The following is a 17,612-nucleotide window of genomic DNA, read 5'->3' on the forward strand; positions in this document are numbered from 1 at the left end:
AATCCTCTTTTAAATCAGCAGCCAGCAGAGTGGCTTAAGTGCTGGGGTGATATTTGGCCTATCGATAATAAGTCCAGATTATGACAGGTTATCTAGCTCTGACTTCATGGGAGTATACCCAACATCTTGGGTGGAATGCCACTCGGTAGCATGAATATTTGTAAATAGATGTATTATATTTTGTTTTTCTCTCCAGCACCCACAATATAGTTCTAGTTTACAAGTTGACATTTTACAGAGAAGAGACTTGTAGATTTAGAAATCTTCCTTCACACATTTGCATCTCCTTGGATGGTCGGCAGCCTGAATTGGCAGTCACCTCTAGGCATCTGGCCAGCTAAACACCATATATGTTGTTGTTTTATTTAATTTTGTTGTTTTTGTATAGCACTAGTTCAGCCCAATGGAATCTCCTATGGGACACAGGGAAAAGTAAGAAGGTAATAAGCAAATAATCTGCTCATTATCTGCATAGGAAATCATCTCAAAGTCAAAGGAGCAAACTCATTTTTCCGAAAGGAGATATAAAAAAGGGAAAGACTGAACAAAGAGCCCTTGGGTGACTGATGCATAGTTGAAAGGCAGGATGATGTACTGATTGAGATCTCTCTGTCAAATCAAGCCCTTTGAGAACCTATTTAAGGATTCCCAAGTCAAAGAAACATGTTTAAAGAATGGTGTTGGACACCGTATTGAAAGCTGCAGAGAGATTGATTAGAACCAAGGTGGGACAGGATTGTTATGTTATGTTAGCAGGATTTGTAGAGCGCACTACTGCCCATCGGTGTCTAAGCGCTATTCAGTCCCAGCTCAGAGTGTTGCAGAGCCACGAATGCTGCCAAGGCCAGAACAACCAGGTCTTTACAGCTTTCCTGAAGGCAAGGAGACGGGGTGCTGTTTTTATGCAGGGATACAAAAGGGGGTGGTGATGGACGGAGCATCTGAATCAATCAAACACTCACACCCAGTCAAAAGATCTGGGTTTAATCCATCACCGTTCTTTAGCCCACTCTGCCACCCCAGTTCAGACATGGCTATATGCAAATCAGTCTGACCCTGTGCCTCATGGGAACAGTCCAGCCCGAACTGCCAAGCCATGTCTTCCCTGGACCGGAAACAAGCTTCCGAGGACCGGTTTCTGGCATTCCAGCCGTCTTCAGCCCGGCTTGCTTGAATCCAGTGGCAAAGTGAGCAAGGGACTCACGTCTGAGCATACCCTGCCACACTTATGGCGGCCAAAAGCGGTACAAAAGGGGGTGGTGATGGACCGATCATCTGAATCAATCAAACACTCACACCCAGTCAAAAGATCTGGGTTTAATCCATCACCGTTCTTTAGCCACCTCTGCCACCCCAGTTCGGACATGGCTATATGCAAATCAGTCTGACCCTGTACCTCATGGGAACAGTCCAGCCCGAACTGCCAAGCCATGTCTTCCCTGGACCGGAAACAAGCTTCCGAGGACCGGTTTCTGGCATTCCAGCCGTCTTTAGCCCGACTTGCTTGAATCCAGTGGCAAAGTGAGCAAGGGACTCACGTCTGAGCATACCCTGCCACACTTATGGCGGCCAAAAGCGGTACAAAAGGGGGTGGTGATGGACGGAGCATCTGAATCAATCAAACACTCACACCCAGTCAAAAGATCTGGGTTTAATCCATCACCGTTCTTTAGCCCACTCTGCCACCCCAGCACCCCAGTTCAGACATGGCTATATGCAAATCAGTCTGACCCTGTGCCTCATGGGAACAGTCCAGCCCGAACTGACAAGCCATGTCTTCCCGGGACCGGAAACAAGCTTCCGAGGACCGGTTTCTGGCATTCCAGCCGTCTTCAGCCCGGCTTGTTTGAATCCAGTGGCAAAGTGAGCAAGGGACTCATGTCTGAGCATACCCTGCCAAACTTATGGCGGCCAAAAGCGGTACAAAAGGGGGTGGTGATGGACGGAGCATCTGAATCAATCAAACACTCACACCCAGTCAAAGGTTTGGGTTTAATCCATCACCGTTCATTAGCCCACTCTGCCACCCCAGTTCAGACATGGCTATATGCAAATCAGTCTGACCCTGTGCCTCATGGGAACAGTCCAGTCCGAACTGCCAAGCCATGTCTTCCCTGGACCGGAAACAAGCTTCCGAGGACCAGTTTCTGGCATTCCAGACGTCTTCAGCCCGGATTGCTTGAATCCAGTGGCAAAGTGAGCAAGGGACTCACGTCTGAGCATACCCTGCCACACGTATGGAGGCCAAAAGCGGTACAAAAGGGGGTGGTGATGGACGAAGCATCTGAATCAATCAAACACTCACACCCAGTCAAAAGATCTGGGTTTAATCCATCACCGTTCTTTAGCCCACTCTGCCACCCCAGTTCAGACATGGCTATATGCAAATCAGTCTGACCCTGTGCCTCATGGGAACAGTCCAGCCCGAACTGCCAAGCCATGTCTTCCCTGGACCGGAAACAAGCTTCCGAGGACCGGTTTCTGGCATTCCAGCCGTCTTCAGCCCGGCTTGCTTGAATCCAGTGGCAAAGTGAGCAAGGGACTCACGTCTGAGCTTACCCTGCCACACTTATGGCGGCCAAAAGCGGTACAAAAGGGGGTGGTGATGGACGGAGCATCCGAATTAATCAAACACTCACACCCAGTCAAAAGATCTGGGTTTAATCCATCACCGTTCGTTAGCCCAATCTGCCACCCCAGTTCAGACATGGCTATATGCAAATCAGTCTGACCCTGTGCCTCATGGGAACAGTCCAGCCCGAACTGCCAAGCCATGTCTTCCCTGGACCGGAAACAAGCTTCTGAGGACCGGTTTCTGGCATTCCAGCCGTCTTCAGCCCGGCTTGCTTGAATCCAGTGGCAAAGTGAGCAAGGGACTCACGTCTGAGCATACCCTGCCACACTTATGGCGGCCAAAAGCGGTACAAAAGGGGGTGGTGATGGACGGATAAGTGTGGCAGGGTATGCTCAGACGTGAGTCCCTTGCTCACTTTGCCACTGGATTCAAGCAAGCCGGGCTGAAGACGGCTGGAATGCCAGAAACCGGTCCTCGGAAGCTTGTTTCCGGTCCAGGGAAGACATGGCTTGGCAGTTCGGGCTGGACTGTTCCCATGAGGCACAGGGTCAGACTGATTTGCATATAGCCATGTCTGAACTGGGGTGGCAGAGTGGGCTAAAGAACGGTGATGGATTAAACCCAGATCTTTTGACTGGGTGTGAGTGTTTGATTGATTCAGATGCTCCATCCATCATCACCCCCTTTTGTACCGCTTTTGGCCGCCATAAGTGTGGCAGGGTATGCTCAGATGTGAGTCCCTTGCTCACTTTGCCACTGGATTCAAGCAAGCCGGGCTGCAGACGGCTGGAATGCCAGAAACCGGTCCTCAGAAGCTTGTTTCTGGTACAGGGAAGACATGGCTTGGCAGTTCGGGCTGGACTGTTCCCATGAGGCACAGGGTCAGACTGATTTGCATATAGCCATGTCTGAACTGGGGTGGCACAGTGGGCTAAAGAACGGTGATGGATTAAACCCAGATCTTTTGACTCGTGTGAGTGTTTGATTGATTCAGATGCTCTGTCCATCACCACCCCCTTTTGTACCGTTTTTATGCAGAGAGGCTGTATGTTCCATGCTTTAGATGCTTCCAACACAATGCTCTTTCCATCCCACTATATACTTGTTTGAATCTTGAAAGTACTGCTAATTTAGCATTTGCTGAATTTAGATTTCTGACAGAGAGATACCGTTTAAATCTATGGTCGTGAAATGCTTTATAATCTCAACATAGCAATTTAAAGGTGATTCTTTGTTTTATAGGAAGCCAAAGCAGATTTTTTATGTCTTGAGACACTGAGCAGAATTTTGAAATTTTTATCAAAAGTCTAGTTGCAGTGTTTTGCAGGACTTGAAGTTTATTAATATTGCACTTATGAGTGGTCAGATCAGACTGTTACAGTAGTCTATATTGGATAGGAATAGAGAAGTGACTCATGTCATTTGCAAATTGGCAGGTATGAAAGGCAAAACCTTCTTAATTATGCTGAGGGTGTTTAAAAAGTGGTTGAAATGAGTGTATTTGCCTCATTTGTGAAGTTAAGTTTATTATCAATAAGCACTCCAGGTTGCAAGTCTTTTCCACTGGGCCCATTATAGCTGGCCAGGCTGATGGGCCCCAGAAGGATGATTGGGGTCCAAAAAGTAGGACTTCTCTTTTTCCTGCATTTAATTTAAGGCAGTTTTCTGTCCATCCAATCATGGACAGCCATGATGCAGTCATGAAATCTAGGCCCTATGCCAGCATCATCTTTCCCTATGGAAACAACAATTGAGTGTAGTCAGCATAGGATGTAAGGGAAAATACAAAACCTCTTATCAGGTTGGCTAAAGGGGAGGCATAAATATTTTAAAAAAAGGTAGGGCTCAATGAGGATCTCTGCATGACACCACATGGAAGGGAAAAGGATGAGAAGCAAAGTTCTCCAATTTTACTACTTGCTCCCGATCCATTAAGTTGGATTTTAACAGGTCACAAGCCTGGCCTGTGACCCCACAAGTTGCTAGCTATCTAGTAGTAGTTCATGGCTGACGGTGTCCAAAGCCACTGAGAGTTCAAGCAGGAAAAGGGCTGTACCCTTTTCCTTGATCCAGAGCGTGCCTGATCTCTTCGGTTGCCTTGAGCAGAGTTGTCTCCGTGCTGTGGCCTTTCTGGAATCCAAATAGGGAGGGAGTTTGTTGGACTCAATAAAAGCTACCAACTGGTCATTCAAAAACGTTTCAGCTACTTCGGCTGGTAGTGGCAGCCGGCAGATTTGTTGATATTTATTTGGATAAGGGAAACATTGTTTACAACGCAAGCGATACAATGCATGCAATTACAACGCGGTCCTTACAACGACCAATTTGATACAGCGCATACCATTACAATGCAAGTCATTTCAACGACTTGCTGTAGGGGGAAGAAGGTGTTGGATTTTAAATCCAACACCTTCCCAACTATTGCACAGACTGGAGTTGGAATAGTAAATTATACTATTCCATACTCCAGCGCCCCCTACAGCAAGTCGTTGTAAAGGTATGCGTCGTACCAATGCGGTCATTGTAATGACAGCGTTGTAATCGCATGCGTTGTAAACGTGTGCGTTGTTACATGTCATATTCGTTGGATCATTATGTTCAATTGAGGCTTTTTTAAGAAGTGGTATCAAAGCTGCTTTCCTCCAAATGTTTGGGAAGATGCCTCTCTTACACATGGCTTGATATATAAGCGTTAATTTGGACATAATTACTTCTGCTGCCAGTTTAGCTATGTTAAGTGGGCAAGGGTCATATGGAGAACCTGAAGTAGAAATTTCCAGTGGATTTCCAATGTCCTCGTTTGATGGAGCGATAAATTCTGTCAGAATACTAGTAATCTTGAAGTGCAGATCGCCCATATTTATGTATGATGTCATGGGGGCTGGTTTAAAGTTAGAGAATTTCTTCAAAATTGTTTCGACTTTTTCTAAAAAGAAATTTGATAGAGTATCACAAAAAAAGATTGGTTAGCAGTCACTGCTTTTTTAATGCATTTATTAGTTAATTCTGTGATTGTCTGAAAGAGTTTTTTAGTTGAGTCGTTGACTTCCTCAATCTTCGTTGCAAAGAATGATGCCTTGGCTTTTAAGATAAGATCTTTATATATGGCTATATATTATTTATATTTTGCCTTCTCTTCCTCTTTATAGGCCATTCTCCATCTTCTTTTTCATTTTCGACAATTTTGCTTACACTTCCTTAGTTCCACTGAGAACCAAGGGGCAGAGGAGAGGGGCTTTGCCGTTTTATCTTGACCATTCTGACTGGAGCTACTTGATTTGAAGCAGTTTCCAGCCATTTATTATATTATTTGGCTGCTGCCTCAATATCATTTGTAAGAACTAATTGTGTATTCTCCATTACTTCATTGAGATGGTCTGGCTGTACATCCTGCCAAGCTCATGAGGAGAAAGTAGAAAATGATCTCTTTGTATTAAAATGTGATTGTAGAAGAGTCCGTTCAAAGAAGATTGCTTTATGGTCATACTATGCTACTTGAGATGTATTTACATTGATTAGGTTGGGGTTATTAGTAAAAATCCAATCCAAGGTGTGACCCACCTAATGAGTTGCTTCTTGTACTGTGTGATCTAAGCCTAAAGCCGAGAGAGAGTTGTAGAAGTACTGCAGTATCAGGGTCTAAGTTCGCCTCAAGATAGTAATTAAAATCACCCAGAGTCATGTAGTTTGTGTCTAGGATGACTTGCCCAAAAGGCTAGCTATTTCCTGAGGAAATATTGTTCTGGAACTAGGGGGTCTATATGAGACCATGCTCTTGAATGATTGTTGCTTGTTGACCTCTATAACGAAGGAGATTGTTTCTCCAAAGGACGGGGGAGAGGGCTGGCAGCTGAATGCCAAGTCTTCTCTTACAATAACTGCTACCCCTCCTCCACGCCTACATTCCCTATCACAGCTATAGATATTAAAACCCTGTGGCAGTGCTACCTGTATATCTATATTACAGGTGGGGTCAGCCCAAGTTGCAGTGAGTAAAGCTAACGCAGGTGTATGTGTTTCTATAAATAAATGGAACTCACAGCTGTGTTTTATTATGGATCTGGTGTTTAATAATGCACAAGATGGCAAATGAGGTCCTTTTTTGGCTACTTCACTAAGTCTCTTTAATATGTTATTTTTTCTGATAATTATCCATAGTTTTGTGCTAGCTGCAAGAGAAGCTATTAGTTAAACCTTTAACAATCTTAAAGATTACAAGAGCAGAGTGCCTGCAGAGCTTATTCTATTTGTGAGGTGCACCCGTCAGTGTTCACCAAGCATGCATTCATACCAGTCATACAGCGGTGAGGAATGCTTTTCAAAACCTAAAAATAAAATCTAAGTTAAGGTGACATTTGCTTATGATCACTCAGTTCATTGGAAACTTATATGTAAATTTTCAGGTTTGCAGCATAGATGCAGTAACCAAAGAATTTGAAAATAGTAGCTAGTTATTTCATGCAGATAATGAAGACAGCAGGAGAGAGGGATGATTTTTGTAGGTGGTAGTTATACAGTCGGTGGTCCGCAATAGGCAAAATGGCGCTCTAAGGTCTATCACAAGCACAAATCAGTTATGGCAAGTCATCTGGCACAGTGCATAAGGTAGGGAAAAACCACCAGACCCCTAAGTGTGTGGCCAGCAGGCCACTTATGCTATATATACAAATCCTCTGCACACATTCAAAAGAAAAGACATAAAGGTACATAAAATATTACAATGATGCTTGTCTTTATATTTCGAGTTGTGTTTAATTCAAGATCTTTAAGCCTTCTTAGCCAACACGTGTTTTGTCGCTGTTACAGGGGATTACCCCATGACTTCTTCAGGGCTAAGGGAATATATGTAAGCAGGTACTTGTTCATGTATGCAATGGTAGTAAAAACACTTTACTTTTAAAATTATTGACAAGGTGACCTTGGTGCCTTGTGTGAATTTAAAAAAAGTGAATAGAACTGTGGGGGAAAGCCATGTGAAACCTGTGTTGTACATGCTACTTGTACAATTTCTTTGTGCATCCATATATCAATGGGGAAAGAAAGAACAAGCAAAGCCCCCAATCGTTTATGTTATTGCTATAATAAATACTTGTACAGTTGATGTTTGTGACTCCCTTATAGGAGTAATCCTGTGGTTGGCAAGTAGAAGGCATGCAATCAACCTGTTTAGTTTTATAGCCTATTTTGATATATTCGTTGCGAAGTAGTGCTCCCTCATGTTGTCACTAAATAGTAACTACATGCTGACTATATTGTGTAATCAAAAATGTATAAAAGAACGTATTTTGTTATGATACAATACCTAAGGTCAGTTTCAAGTAGTCTCTAAGTAACAGAAAAGTGCACATCAGCTAAAGAGTAGCAGTCGGTACATTCTAATAAGGTGTACTAGGTACCATGAAGGATCCCCTACCTTAATTTCAGTGATAATTCCAGCCCGGAAGGGGTTCCTATGAGTTCTGCTCCTGGAGAGGTAGACCAATTAGTCCTGTGTGCGGAAAGCTAAATATACTCTCAAATGTAAGGGAGTTTCTTTTAAAAGAGCTGCCCAATCCTAAGGTAAAATGAACATTGTATCAGCTTTTTATCTCTTACTCCTCTGCCCCATATTGATACTCTAGTAAGTCAGTTTTCTCATTCCTTACCAGCAGTATTAAGTAGAACCCTTTGGATCTCCAGGTCGTGGCTTGTTCGCCGTGCACATCAGCAGTCTGCAGCCGGCCACCCTGGCGTTGTCCTAAATAAGGAAGCATGAGGGCGGACTAAGCTGGTACTGAGCTCATTTTGGGTGCCATCTTGGGGTGGTGTATCGGGACCCCTTGGTGCACTGGAATCCCTAAACCCATTATGGGCCCCATCTTGGAGTGGTGTATCTGGACCCACGAGCACTGGAATCAATATTTTTGTGAGCTAGCGGAATGTTGGTGGTAATGGCCTGGTGGAAAACCCATAACATTAAACCCTATCTGTACTACCAAACAAGTGACATTTGTGGCAACGTGTATGCGGTGTTTATCCATAAGTAAAGTACATCCTTGTAAGAAATTTCTCTTGATATCCAAGAGCTTTGTCGTTCTGACCCGAACTAATTAACATGATAGTGTGTTTTTTGACATGTGATGTGTGACAATGTGATAGTGAATTTCGTGAAATAACTGGGTGACTCTCATATTTAACTATGCATTCTTAGACCTGTTATGGACAGTGGCAGTCGGTCTCAATTCTCGCTAGTATCAGATCCAAGGCATTTTAGGAAGCGTAATGCAATGTGAAAGTGAATTCTGTGACATAGCTAGGAGGGGACAGTAGTCTCAGTTCCTTATTGTACATATGCTACAACATGTTAAGTCTCGAGGTCTCAATTCCTCACTGTACATAGTCTACAACATGTTAAGTATCAAGTGCGAGTAAATCCCTTCATCAATACGGAAACAGTCATATATTCCATCAGTATGCAGTCTACCAAAATAAATAGGCATGATAATGGGAGTACTTTATAAACTATGATGGTGTACATAGTCTACAACATGTTAAGTCTTGAGGTCTCAATTCCTCACAGTATATAGTCAATAGCAAGTTAAGTATGCAATGTGAGTAAATAACTGCATTAATACAGAAACAGTCATGTATTGCAACAGTGCGTAGTCTACCAAGAAGAGTATGGGTCTACGCTATAAACTGTGATGATGTCATGGCATCAGTTAGCCAGTGTTCCAGTTCATTTGGACGTGGGTACTGGCTAATCCCCAAGGAAGTATTGAAGCTCATGGTATGTACTCAAGTCCTGATTGACACTTTTAAGTCTCATAATCCATAACGCCTCTTTTCTCCTGTGTGTTAAATCCCTATTACTTCCCCTTAGGTCTTTGGGTGTGACATCAAAACCATAAAAGGAGAACCTTCTATGTGTGCTCTGAGAGCTACATTCAGCTATGTGTGTGGTTATTGGATATCTGCTGTCCCCTTGCTTTAAAGCCCTCAGGTGTACTCCAATGGACTCTTTGAGGGTCCTGATGGTACTTCCAATGTATCTTAGATCACACTTACACTCAATAGCATATACTACATATTTTGTGTAACAGGTGATGTTGTTGTTAATTTTGTACACGCTATTGTTAGGTCCCCTAAATTATTTCTTTCTGTCAGTGGCCCATCTGTGCATGAACCAGTGGTCACATTTGAAAAAGCCCAAAGTGTGTTGGGTGTAGTGGTCTGCTTCCTATGGTTACCCCCACTTTTTGCTGTGTTTCACTGGTTTTTCGACTTTAGTCTGGATGTGGCCCTGCTAATCAGGACCACAGCCTTGCTGTTCTCTCTCTAAATTGATACCATGTACTTTAGGTACATACCAGATTGGTTACTGGATTACCCTTGTGAGTCGCTGGAGCTGGTACCCTAGGTACCCAGGGCATAGGTACCCCAGAGGCCTACCAGGGGCTGCAGCATGTATTGTGCCACCCCTGGTTAGCCTTCCAAACTGACACCACAGGTCTGTACTTGCAGCCTCGGTAAGGTGGTGTAAGCACCCCTTACTTAGAAATAGTATACCTATATCTACCTTTACAGATAGACACATAGTAATCTTTAAGTCGCACCTATGGCAGGCCTTAACAATCCTGAAGGCAGAGTGCTTGTTTTTGTTGAGAGGGTGCCCTAGCATGAGCTGAGCCCCTGTGCAGCTTTCAGAGATCCCGCATTAAAGCTGTTCTATGATATAACCATACCATATACTCTTAAGTGCATTATAACTCTTGTGGTTAATGCTAACTTTGGGTAGGCTTCATCAAAACATGTTGTGTAAGGTGTCAAACACTTTGGAATACTACCCCCATCACCAATCCTGGCGGCGGGGGTAGCATTCCACCCTTCTAGAGGGAAAAGACATGTACACCCTGGTATACCCGGTTAAAGTTAAACAGAGCCCCAACATCACAAAATGGATGCTGCTGCCACAGACACAAGTCTGCCCTCCTGCTGCTGGACGAAACTCCAGCAGGGGAGGCCTGGACAATATGTTTCCTGTCCAGGGAGGTGCCAGCCCCTCCCCAGACAGGCTTTAGTGTATTGGGGCATGGTGGGTTGCATTCAGTGAATGCTTTTCAGACACTACCTGGGGCACACAAGGTGCTCCATGCATTTTCCAGTTCAAACTGGTCACTGGGGCACTCAGCCCCAGCTCTGGCGTGAAACTGGACAAAGGGGAAGGGGTGTAACCACCCTCTCCCCAGGTACTCCCATAGGTGGGACCTTAGAGTTAGTCCAACCCCTAAACTTACTATAAGAATAGAAACCCAGTCACTAGAACTTTAGATTACCCTGGATGAAACTCTGCAACATATATCTTGGACCTTCAACATTCCATATCGACTGGAAAATGGAAGAAATCTCCCTTGTGGCCAAGGAGTGACCACCCTGTCCAAACATGCACCAACAGCATATTTGCCAGTCTGCATTTTCGAGGCTCCCACCGGATCCCGAAGAATCTGTGATGCAGGACACAGACTTCCAGACATCTCCGAAGCTGACACGAGCTCCCAGCAGAGCTGAGACCTGTAGCTGACACGAGATACGTGGGGCCGGAACTCCTAGACATCCTGCATCTTTGCAACTGCACCTACTTCCCGGGGTATCCCAAAGTTGTGCATTGGAGTATTTGAAGTCCCTGCCCCGAGCACCTTTTGCACTGAAGCTCAGAGGCCTACACTCCACAAGTGTTCCGTGGGCCCGCTTTGTGCATTTCAGCTTGAGGCTCCTTCGCAGTACCTAGTCTGTTGGCTAGTGAGCCCCCACAAAGGCCAATCCTTTACTTCTTGGGCGTTCCTGGCTTCTCCAGGTGTGCTCTGACTCCCCTGCAAAGGAGGAGTCCGTCAGACCTTGCTGTTCTGAACTGAAGCCAATCTTGTCATCTTGCATGGGTTGCTGTTGTAAAGGCTTGTTCGGTCCAATCCGGATTCCGACGCTGCAGCACTCGACATCGTTCATGAAACAGCTCGAATCCAGCTCCTGGCTGTCATCAATGCCGCATGGACATGGTGGCTGAAGAGTCAAGCTTCACCTCTTCAACCTGAAAACACCCGACATTGGCTGGCATCTTCCTGTCACCATCCTAGTCACTGGCTAGTGACCCAGACTCTGTCCCCTCAGCTTTCAGGTTCTTCACATCTCTGATCCACCCTTGGATCCACCGGACACTATTTCTCTGGTCGCCTGCAGCACTTCTTTGCAGCTCTCCATTGGAATTGACGACGAAACCCGACACCAAAAGACACCTATACACCCGGCTTCCCTGGGTGAGGTAACACGAGTACTCCAGTGCTCCCATGGGTATTGACTCTCAAAGTGTCTAAGTCTAAAAGGGTTCCATCGTAGTTCACCTCTAGGTGCCCTTAATCTTTAAAATTTGAATTTGTTCGCTCTTCGAAGAAAGTCAATGGTGATCCGCAGCTGTGTTAAGACACTGCACGCATTTGCCGTGGGCCTACTGCGTCCCTACCTTGGGTGGTTCCTGGTTGCCCCAGTTGTTCTACAGACCCTAGACCTGCTTTCTAACCCACACATGGTTCTTATACCACTATTTTAGTATATGGTTTGTGAGGCCCCTAGGGCATAACGTATACTGTGCAACTTATCATATGCTAATTAGGTTCCTTGTATTGTACTTTTACCTCTGACCTCATAAAGAGTCCAGAGTGGTTGTGTTTAGATTAAATACATATATATTTGATATATACCTTGTGTGGTGTGCTTTCATTTGATCATTCAAGAGAATATATAACTGGTAAAACAACTCACTTAACTCACCTCTAAGTCCTATCCTGAAGGCTGCTCTCCACAGGTACCACTAGGATAGCTTTCTATAAAGGTTGACTTTAAACCTACCATCAAGAAGGGTTGATTGGACTGGTGCAAGGTGCCCACTACAATAGTGGACATCATATACCAGGCCAACTTCTCACATTGGTGTGCAGAGTGTGGGATTAGAGCTTGCACTGTGTTACCAGATAATCTTAAGAATATCATTTGAAAAATCACATTAAGGTACCAGTAGGTACCAGTAGGTACATATAAATCAAGCTTAGAATACATAATTTCCACTGAACTTAGAAGTTGTAAGGGCTTAGCACACCCTGACTACAACTCCCAGAGAGGTACAGCAGGAAACCAAGTAGTGTAGGTAGGTGCACACACCACACCACACCACACTAGTAATGGCTTTAAAGGAAGGACCTAGTGGGTCTCTGCCATATGACAGCCCAGTCTAGCCATCTAAGTATGACACATTCTCCTTTTAAGAGTTAAGGGGTCTGTGTGCCACAAGGAAATTAAAGCAAGGACAAGGTCCCACCACCCAACACCTGATAGATATCTTAGTGTCAGATGACTTAGAAAAAGCATCAGATCCTGATAGACAAGGTAATGGGGATGAGGTGCAGCCATCATCAGAAGAGGATCCTAGTAGGTTGCCCCACCTGACCTCTGATGATGAGGATGCAGACCAGGCTGATGTTAGTGGACTCAACCTAGGGAACACAGAGCTACCAGGGGGTGAAGAAGGTCAGAATGGGGCTCCCTCCATCCCCCCACGTAGACCTGGAGGTGTGCCTAGGAGGGAAAGATCACCTTCAGTGGAATCTGACCATTCTGGTGCATCTCTGGGGTCCCCAGTGGGACGACAGGGGGCAAGATGGCCGCCGTAGCTCTGTAGAGGAAAGTCGCTCTTCTCCTCTCTCCTACCCTAGTATGATTCTGGAGTATTGAATACGGGGATGTGGGACCCTGCTGTTCTCATACATCGCATCTCTGCTGAAACGCTTGAGTCAGGACACTTGAAAAGATTAATTACTGCAGCGAAAAAAGTTTGGTGTAGCTGCTGGAGGAGTATAGCTACTATCAATAGCACATCTGTCAACATGTCGCAGCGAAATAAACAAGACAAAGACAAAGAGAAAACAACAGCAACTGGGTCGATCAAAGGCCCAGCAACGCGGGAAGAAAATCGTACAGGAGCTATACCAAAAGTTCTGGTGGCCGCTAAAAAGCAGATGGAATATCTCAGTCGCTCCTCAAAGGGAGCACTGCAGAAGAAAAACGTCAGACAAGAAAGAAAGTCTGAGGCAAAGCCAGAAACCAGACTCGCAGCGGCCAGTTCGAGCAAAGTTGTAAAAGAGCTGTCACAGGAGGCTGAAGGGAAGCTATACCGAGCGCAAACGTCTACTGCAAAGGAGCAGATGCGGCAATCTACGTTACCTGAATCTTTTACACCTAAAGGGCCCCCAATTCTGCAGAAGCGAGCGGATGATGTACTGCAATCAGGCGTGCTGAGCGGACCCCCAGCATCTCAGAATCGGGAAGGTGCTCCGCGGCTCCCAGCCGCACTGAACGCGGGCACCGAGGAAACGGAGGAAGCAGACCGCGAGGACGCAAGCGTTGGAGCTCCAGTTGCTGGGCAACCAACAGACACGTCAGGAAGCAGCACGCACTGTGCGGAGGAGAGCGCCGGAGCAGCGAAGGTGAGCGAGGGGGCAAAGGAGAACGCTATTACAGGTCGGGAAGCTTTGGAGGAGCTTGAAAGACATAATAATGTGCAAATGCTGGACGCTTTACTAACTGTGGAAGCAGGGTTTAATAAAAAAACCTGGCAACCTTCTGAGTCGAGTTGGGGGAGCACACAGAGCATTGAAGTGCGACGAGAACATGAGCAAGAACAGGCCAGTGATAAGGATGGCAAGGAGGGTAGAGGCAATAGAAGCAATAGAGGAGGTTCCCCTGAATTTTTTTCAGTTAATGAGGGGTCAGACACAACGGACATAAGCGAGCCTGAAAATGAGGAGGAGGGGAGTTATACTGACCACACTACCGGCTCAGATACAAGCAAGGATTCCAGAGATATAGCAACACAAAAAAGAAGAAAAGCAGGAAGGAGAAGAGATGGGCGAGGGTCCAGAAGTAGCATGAACAAAAATCTATCGTGGGACTATTCTACTACTTCAGAGACTTACCAAGAAAGTGGTCAGGGGGAGGGAGATAATGCCGGGCGATCAAAATCTACATCTCAGAACGTAACTTTGGAGATGCTGTTTGGTACACTGAAGCAGATGCAATCCGAAGCTAGGGCAGAAAGCCGGAGAGCAAAACGCGACACAAAAAAACTACAAGCCTCCCTGAGGAAGGTAAATAGAAAGTATGAAGAGGTAGAGGAAAGAGTAACCCAAGTCGAAGAAAGAACCAGCAGAGTGGAAGATGAAGTAACGGACTGGCAGACCTTCAAAGCTGAGCAAGGAAAGATAGTGGAAGACTTGCAGTGGAAGGTCTAAGACTTTGAAAATCGCCAAAGGCGGAACAATGTAAGACTCTTGGGACTTGAAGAAGGGCGGGAGGGACAGGATCCGAGAGGTTATGTGATTAAATTGTTAAAAGAGGCCTTCCCAGAATCAAAATGGCAGTGGGAACTAGAAGTGCAAAGAGCCCACAGATACCCGCTATTTGTAAGGAAAAACCGTGGGGGTCAGCACAACGAGCTTCCTAGGGCAATGCTGGTCTTTCTAGGGAACTTCTTAGCGAGGCAAGAGATCATGGATAAGGCTAGACCAGAGTCCAGAAAGACAGCTGATGGAAATACATTTTTTGCCAGGCCTGATTTCTGCCATGTTACGGTCGAAAGAAGGTGGAAACTAAGGCAGCTGATAGTACCCTTCCAGAAACAAGGTGCAGAAGCATACTTACTGTTCCCGGCAAGATTGAAAGTTATCAGTAAGGGGCACACTAGGATGTTCTTCTCTGAGATAAAAGCAGGGGAATTTTTGGCAGAGATATCAGAGCAAAATAAGGGAAAGGAGAGCAGAGGAAAAATCCCACCAAAAAGCCCACCAAAAACTCCGTAGAGGAAATGTCATAAAGGGAAAATACAGCTGTAACTGACTGACAGGAGAGCAGGGTAGGGGGAGTAGCGACACTACAGACTACAGAGGCTACACATAGGTCAAGATTGACCTATTTGCCTGTAGCTTGGGGGGGCGGGATCCAAAAGGGAGGGGGGGGGGGAGGGGGAGAAAAAAGGATTTGCACTTAGGATGTGGTTGTGGACACAGCACACGTGGGTTTAGAAAGCAAGATATGCAACGCACTATGTTAAGAAGAAGAAAAGGGGAGGAGGAACGGAACCTTATGGAAACTAATTGGTACAGGTACAATCAGGGAGGGGGAAAAAATGAACTGTGATGGCATGTAGGATAGCCTCGATAAATATCTGCGGGCTAAACGAGATGAATAAAAGAATTAAAGTGGCTGCCCTCCTAAAATCATTACATCTTGATCTAGTGTGTCTGCAGGAAACGCACATTGAAGGCACTAAGGCATATCTGTTGGAGCAGCTTGGCTTTAATGTACTAGCAAAGACTAATCAAGGCACTAAGACAAGAGGCGTTGCGATCCTAGGTAGGAGGCACGATACGGTGGTTAGGAGGAAAAAGGAGGATCAGTGGGGGAGATGGGTTATAGCAGAACTAAGATTTAAGGAGGAAACTATCACTATTGTCTCTGTTTACGGCTCCACAGAAGATGACCCGGATATATTTCAATTTCTAGATACAGAATTGGCACAGTGGTCAGAACCGATTATTTGTTGCGGTGATTTTAACCTGCATGACACTGATAGTAGTTTCTTAGACCCTGGTAGAAAATATTTGGGAAGGAAGAAGAGGACATATAGAGCACTGGCAGATATGGCAACTCCTAATTCTCTGGAAGATCCCTGGATAAAGTGTCACCCAAATTTAGATGGGAGCACTTTCTTCTCAGCCCCCTACCAGGTATTGGTCAGGCTTGATTATTTTTTAATCTCAAGGGGGTTGATGGATAGGGTAAGAATAGAGAGGGAACCTCGAATCATGTCAGATCATAGCCCGTTAGTTCTATCATTAAGAATTGGGCAAGGGGGGGGGGGGGAAAGAGATAAGACAATGGACATTTGAAAGAACACTGTTACAGGATCAGAGTTATAGGGAAACTATGACAAACTGGATTAAAGATTACTGGGAGATAAATAGAGGTACAGCAGCGTCAGGGATAGTATGGGATGCTTTTAAAGCTGGAGTAAGAGGGGAGACCTTGAGCTATGTAATCAAGGGTCAAAGGATAGAGAAGGTAAAAGCCAAACAGTCTAAGAGATTAATCATGAAAACAGAGGAAGAACTCGTTTTAGCTGTACAACTACGCTCTCCAATCGACCAGCTATTATTGAAAATAATCGCTCTTAAAGCAGAAGCTATGGACGGGTTGGCTAAAAAGACAGTAGAGAGGTATTTAGTAAATAAAGAAAAAGCATACAAACTTAGTGAGAGAGTTGGCCATATACTGGCTATACGTGCTAGGCAAAGGGAAGGGATGGCGGATATCAAGGAAATTAAAAATTCCCAGGGCACTATGGTAACGGAAGCTGAACAGATTAGAGAGGTATTTAAACAATTCTATAAAGAACTGTATACAGAGGATGGCCCAGGGAGGGAGGAGGAGATGAGTAGGTATCTAAGAGAGATAGTGCCCCCCGAATTATCAGAGGAGGATAGGGATGGATTGGAAGAGGTTTTCCAGCTAGAAGAACTGGTTGCGGCCCTGAGGGATTTACCATCCGGGAAGGCAGCTGGTCCGGACCAGATTCCTGTTGAATTTTAGAAAGCTTTTCAATCAATTCTATTAAAAGAAATGTTTAATGTCATGTTATTAGCACAAAAGGGCGAGTTCGTCCCAGAGTCATGGGGCGGGACAGACATCATCGTAATACCCAAGAAAGGAAAACCCCCAATTCTCCCGGGGTCCTATCGTCCCATTACTCTGATGAACGCGGATGTCAAGGTATTCTCCAAAATCCTGTCCAAAAGGTTATCAAGAGTAGTGGAATCATTGGTAACCCCCTCCCAGCATGGGTTCATTCCGGGTAAACGAACGACTCAACATACTAGGCAGGTAATTACGGCATTTGATGCAGCAAGCACTCTAGGAGACCCTATGGCAGCTTTGTTTTTAGATGCCGAAAAAGCAT

The sequence above is a fragment of the Lissotriton helveticus genome, chromosome 11 (assembly GCF_964261635.1).
Source record: "Lissotriton helveticus chromosome 11, aLisHel1.1, whole genome shotgun sequence".
NCBI classification, from domain to species: Eukaryota; Metazoa; Chordata; class Amphibia; order Caudata; family Salamandridae; genus Lissotriton; species Lissotriton helveticus.